This window comes from Oryctolagus cuniculus, chromosome 7 (assembly GCF_051225735.1).
Source record: "Oryctolagus cuniculus isolate XC-2025 breed Fujian yellow rabbit chromosome 7, ASM5122573v1, whole genome shotgun sequence".
NCBI classification, from domain to species: domain Eukaryota; kingdom Metazoa; phylum Chordata; class Mammalia; order Lagomorpha; family Leporidae; genus Oryctolagus; species Oryctolagus cuniculus.
In genome coordinates this window covers 17,083,524-17,089,523 of record NC_142873.1, presented here as the reverse complement: position 1 = coordinate 17,089,523, position 6,000 = coordinate 17,083,524, and positions in this window count along the sequence as shown.

Below are 6,000 nucleotides of genomic sequence, written 5' to 3'. Positions count from 1 at the left end.
TGACTATGACCTTGTCTAAACAAGATAAGAGTCGGAGAACTCAGAGGGCTTCCAAAGCCTTGGAAACTCATGACTGGAGCATAGGGAGATTACTGATGCCATAAACAGGAGTGTCAATTTGTAAAGTCAACAACAGGAGTCACTGTGCACTTACTCCTCATGTAGGATCTCTGTCCTTAATGTGCTGTGCATTGAGATTTAATGCTATAACGAGTACTCAAACAATATATTTCACTTTGTGTTTCTATGGGGGAGCAAACTTTTGAAAGCTTTACTTAATGCATACTAAACTGATCTTCTGTAAAAAAAAAAAAAAGAAATTATCAATTCCCAACTTGACTCTCACTGGGATTAAACATGACAATAGGTCTGATCTGATTTCATCATCATTTAAAAAAAATCATTTATTATTTTTCACTTTATGTTTCTGTGTGGGAGCAAACTGTTGAAATCCTTACTTAATGTATGCTAAGCTGATCTTCTGTATATTAAGATAATCGAAAATGAATCTTGATGCGAATGGAAGGGGAGAGGGAGTGGGAAAGGGGAGGGTTGTGGGTGGGAGGGACGGTATGGGGGGGGAAGCCATTGTAATCCATAAGTCGTACTTTGGAAATTTATATTCATTAAATAAAAGTTAAAAAAAAAAAAAGAACCACAGTGATTCTCGGATCTGTGTGTTTCTAATTTTAATCGAATTTAAATATTTAAGCAGTGGCTTCAATCTGTTCCCCACCTTTCATCAGAAACTCAATTAGATACATTAGGATGCACGAGATCACCTTGTAATTCACTGAGATTGTGTTTATTGCCATTTTATGTTTCGTTTAGGACTCTTTCTGCTGCTAACTCTTCAAGTTTTTAATCTTACCTTCTGTGATATCTATTCTGTTATTATTCTTTTAATTCAACCCAGTGTATTTTTCATTACAGGCAGTGCAGTTTTTTTTTTTTATTTTTTTTATTTTTTTTTGACAGGCAGAGTGGACAGTGAGAGAGAGAGACAGAGAGAAAGGTCTTCCTTTGCCGTTGGTTCACCCTCCAATGGCCGCCGCGGCCGGCGCGCTGCAGCCGGCGCACCGCGCTGATCCGATGGCAGGAGCCAGGAGCCAGCTGCTTTTCCTGGTCTCCCATGGGGTGCAGGGCCCAAGCACCTGGGCCTCCACTGCACTCCCGGGCCACAGCAGAGAGCTGGCCTGGAAGAGGGGCAACCGGGACAGAATCCGGCGCCCCAACCGGGACTAGAACCCGGTGTGCCGGCGCCGCTAGGCGGAGGATTAGCCTAGTGAGCCGCGGCGCCGGCCAGTGCAGTTTTGCCTCTAAGAATTCAATGTGGGACACAGACGAATGCTGTCTCTGATACCTTCCACATCTCTATTTAACTTAGTCAACGTTTCTTCCAAGCAGAGAACATACAGAATAGAATTATAATAACGGCTTTAATATCCTCTCGGCTAGTTATAACATCTGTGGCAGTGTTGACTGATTTTCTCCTCATTAAATCTCATAGTTTTCTTCTTTGCATGCTTGGAATTTTTTTTAGTGAATTCCATATGTGATGAAATTTACCTTGTTGGATACTGATTTTTTTTATTCCTATAAAATCTAAAACAGGAACTTTCTTCCTGAGTACAGTTAAGTTATATAAAAAAGTTTAACACTTTTAGAGCTTGTATGTCAAGCCTTTCAGGAAGACGATGTGATTTTTGTCTGGGTGTAACTACACAATATCATGGAGGCAAGAACTTTCTGGGAGTGGCCCTGTGATCTGTGGACTTAAAGCTCTTTCCTTCTTGCTAGTGGAAGCTGACACTAGGAGTGGCCCATTGTAAGTGAGGTACTCTTCAATATAATTCTATATTCAAAGATTTTTCAGGGTCATGGGTACTGATCAGTACTATTAGTACCCAAGTGCTTCTGCCAATCTCTGGAGTTTTTCCTTTGTGTGGCTCAATTCTCCAATGCTCTGCCCTGTAGACATGAGTTGCCGTTATCTTCCAGAAAAGTCTCCCTCCTGTCACCTCAGTTTCACTCTGTCATCTGGAAGCCCGAGAATTGTCACAAAGTCACAATTGTGGGTGTATTCTTAAGCTACTTTATTTACTGTCTTTTGGGGACCATTTTCCTTTGCTGCTTGATGTCCAATGTCTTGAAAACATTCTTTCACAATTTTTCATCTTTAAAATTATTTTAAGTATAAATTTATATGTAGTCTCTATTGCTCCATCTTTTTCAGAAGTAAAATTGATCCTACAATGTTTGTAACAGAGAAGATATTAATAATCATATATCAAATCCTCCAAAATCAATTCATAAGTCAATGAGATTTCAATAAAGAACATAATTTGGGCCGGCGCCACAGCTCACTAGGCTAATCCTCCACCTTGCGGTGCTGGCACACCGGGTTCTAGTCCCGGTCGGGGCGCCGGATTCTGTCCCGGTTGCCCCTCTTCCAGGCCAGCTCTCTGCTGTGGCCAGGGAGTGCAGTGGAGGATGGCCCAAGTGCTTGGGCCCTGCACCCCATGGGAGACCAGGAGAAGCACCTGGCTCCTGCCATCGGATCAGCGTGGTGCGCCGGCTGCGGCGGCCATTGGAGGGTGAACCAACGGCAAAGGAAGACCTTTCTCTCTGTCTCTCTCTCTCACTGTCCACTCTGCCTGTCAAAAAATAAAAATAAAACATAAAAAAGAACATAATTCAATGGCAAAAAAATCCAATCTAAAAATAGATCTAAATAGCCATTTTCAAGCAAAACATACAAACATCCAATGTACATAAGAAAATTCTCAGCAGCACTAATCTTTAGAGAAATACTAGTAAAGACCACAATGAGATATCAGTTCACTCCAGTTCTGATGGCTGTCTCCAAAATGACAAGAGATAACAAATGCTAGGGATGATGTAGAGAAAATAGAACACTTACAAGGATATAAATTAGTGTGGTCTCTGTGAAAAATAGTATGGAGGTGACATAACAGATTAAAAATAGAACTACCATCTGAGCCAGCAATCTGAAAGAAATGAGAATTAGTGTGGTGAAGAGACATCTGCACCCCCATGTTTATTGCAGCTTTCTTCATAATTGCTAAGGAATGAAAACAGCCTAAGTATCTACCAGCACATGTGATACATTCATACAATCAAATATGACTCAGCCATAAAAATGATAAATTTAGTCATTTGTGCTGATATGAATGGAACTGGATATCACTGTGTTAAGCGAAATAAGTATTGTAAATGTTAAACTCATAAAACTTGAGAGCACTGGGGCTGGTGCTGTGGCGTAGTAGGCTAAGCCTCCACCTGCCCTGCAAGCATCCTATATGGGTGCTGGTACATGTCCTGGCTGCTCCTCTTCCAATCCAACTCCCTGCTATAGCCTGGGAAAGCAGTGGAGGTTGGCCTAAGTTCTTGAGCCCTTGCATCATTGTGGGAAACCCAGAAGAAGCTCCTGGATCCTGGCTTTGGATTGGCCCAGCTCTGGCTGTTGTGGCCATTTGGGGAGTGAACCAGCAGATGGAAGACCTCTCTCTCGTCTCTCCCTCTCCCTGTCTGTAACTTTGTCTCTAATAGAAATTAAAAAAAAAAAGTTGAGAATAGAATGGTACTCATCATAGGCTGAGCATAATGGGTGTTGAGAAGGATGAGAAAAGGTTAATAACAGATAAGTTATGATTAGGTAGGAGTAAAAATTTCTGGTGTTTTATTGTACAACAAAGTGAATATAAATAATTATAATGTACTGTATATCTTTTGAAAAAAAAAGAAACAAATTCTAGTGAGTTCAGCCTAAAGAAATGATAAATGCTTTTGTTTGGGGTTTAGGATTTTTGGGTTTTTAAAAGATTGATTTCTGTGTTTGTAAGTCAGAGTTATGGAGAGAGAAGGAGACTGAGAGAGATGGAGATCTTCAACCCATTGGTTCACTTTCCAGTTGACTGCAACAGCCAGAGCTGTGCCAGGCTGACCACCCCAGGAGTAAGGAACTCCATACAGGACTCCATGTGGGTGGCAAGGGTGACCCAAACACCAGGGCTATCTTCTGCTGCTTTTCCCAGGCCATCAACAGAGAGCTGGATTAGAAGCAAAGCAGATGAACAGGAACTGGCATACAAATGGGGTGTAGGCCTTGCAGGTGGCAGATTTACCCACTATGCCACAATTCCAGTCCCAACAAATGGCAAATGTTTGAAGAGATATGTTTATCCTGATTTTAACATTATACATTGAATACATGCAGCAAATCATCATATGGAACTCCATAAATATGTATAATTTTATGTATCCTTTTTTAAATTACAACAGAATTTTTATGCAACTGGAAACGTTAAAGACTATATGGAGGATTGAATGTCTATTAATGAAAGCTTCTTAATTTTTCATGTTATATTTCTTTGCACTGCACATTTGCCTTCATAGTTCTTATCATCCCTTGCCAAATTGTCCTTCTTGAATTTTGTTTTTGGTCTTTAATCTCAACTAGAATGTAAAACACATAGAAGTAGGAATTTTACTTTGTCCATTTCTATATCACCTGTGTCTCACAAATGCATATTAAATAATTATTTATTGAACAAAAAATATATGGTCAAGACAAAAATCTTCTAAAAAAGAAGATTGGAAAATTTGATTAACAAATTTCAAGATACCAGAAACCAGTAACAGGACAATTTCAGTATTATTGCACAAAGAGATCAATGGAACAAAATACGAAACCAAGATGTACCCCTTAGCATTAATATGAAACTTGGTTAACATACATTAGAAATACCATTGTAAATAGGTTATAAAAGGATGGAATCTAGTTAACAATATTCAGATAATTGCCTCTCTTTAAATTTTTATTTATATAAGGTGAACAAATTTCATGTATTTCATATATACAAATGTAGGAGCATAGTGGCACTTCCCACAATACCCTCCCTCCCATCCACACTCCCACTTTCCCTCCTTCTTCCTTTCTTATTCTTGAAATTTTTACAATTACATACTTTCAGTTTATTTTATAATCATAAAATTGACTCTCTACTAAGTAAAGAATTCAACAAATAGTAAGAAGAAAAAACAAAAAAAAATCACTATCCCTCAATAGTACAGACAAGGGTGACAGACAATAATGAAATCTCAAAATATCAATTTTGCTCATATACAGTATATTTTTTTACTCTATTAGTAACCGTATGGGGAAAACATGATATTTGTCTTAAGGGAACTGGCTTATTTCACTAAGTAAAATGGTTTCCAGTTGCATCCATTTTATTAAACCAGGATTTTATTCATTTTTATGGGTTAGTAGTAATCTGCAGTGTATGTAGACCATATTTTCTTTATCAAGTAATCACTTGATGGACATCTGGGTTCATTAGCTTGGCTATTGTGACTTGAACTGCAATAAACATGAGGATACAGGTAATTTTTTCATATGCTGATTTCATTTCATTTGGGTAAATTCCCAGGAGTGGGAAGGCTTGATCATATTTTCAGATCTATTTTCAGCTTTCTGAGGAATCTCTCTACTGTCATCCACAATGGGTGTACTAGCTTTCAATCCCACCAACAGTGGATTAGAGTACCTTTTCCCAAACATCCTCACCAGCACTTACTGTCTCTTGATTTCTGTATGAAAGCCATTCTAACTATAGCAAGGTGAAATCTCATTGTGGTTTTGATTTGCATTTCCCAGATGGCTAGTGATCCTGAGCCCTTTTCCATGTGTCTGTAAGCCAATTGAATTTCATTCTTAGAAAAATGCCTGTTCAAGTCATTTGCCCATTTCTTAACTGGGTTGTTTGTGATACTGTTGTCAAGTTTCTTGAGCTCTTTATAATTCTGGATATTAATTCCAAACCTGTATAGTACTTTTGCAAATATTTTCTCCTATTCTTCCAGTTGTCTTTTCACCTTCTTGAGTGTTTCCTTTGCCGTGCAAAAGATTCTTAGGTTTATGTAATCTCATTTGTCTGTTTTTGCTTTGATTGCCTATGCTTCTGGGTTTTTTTT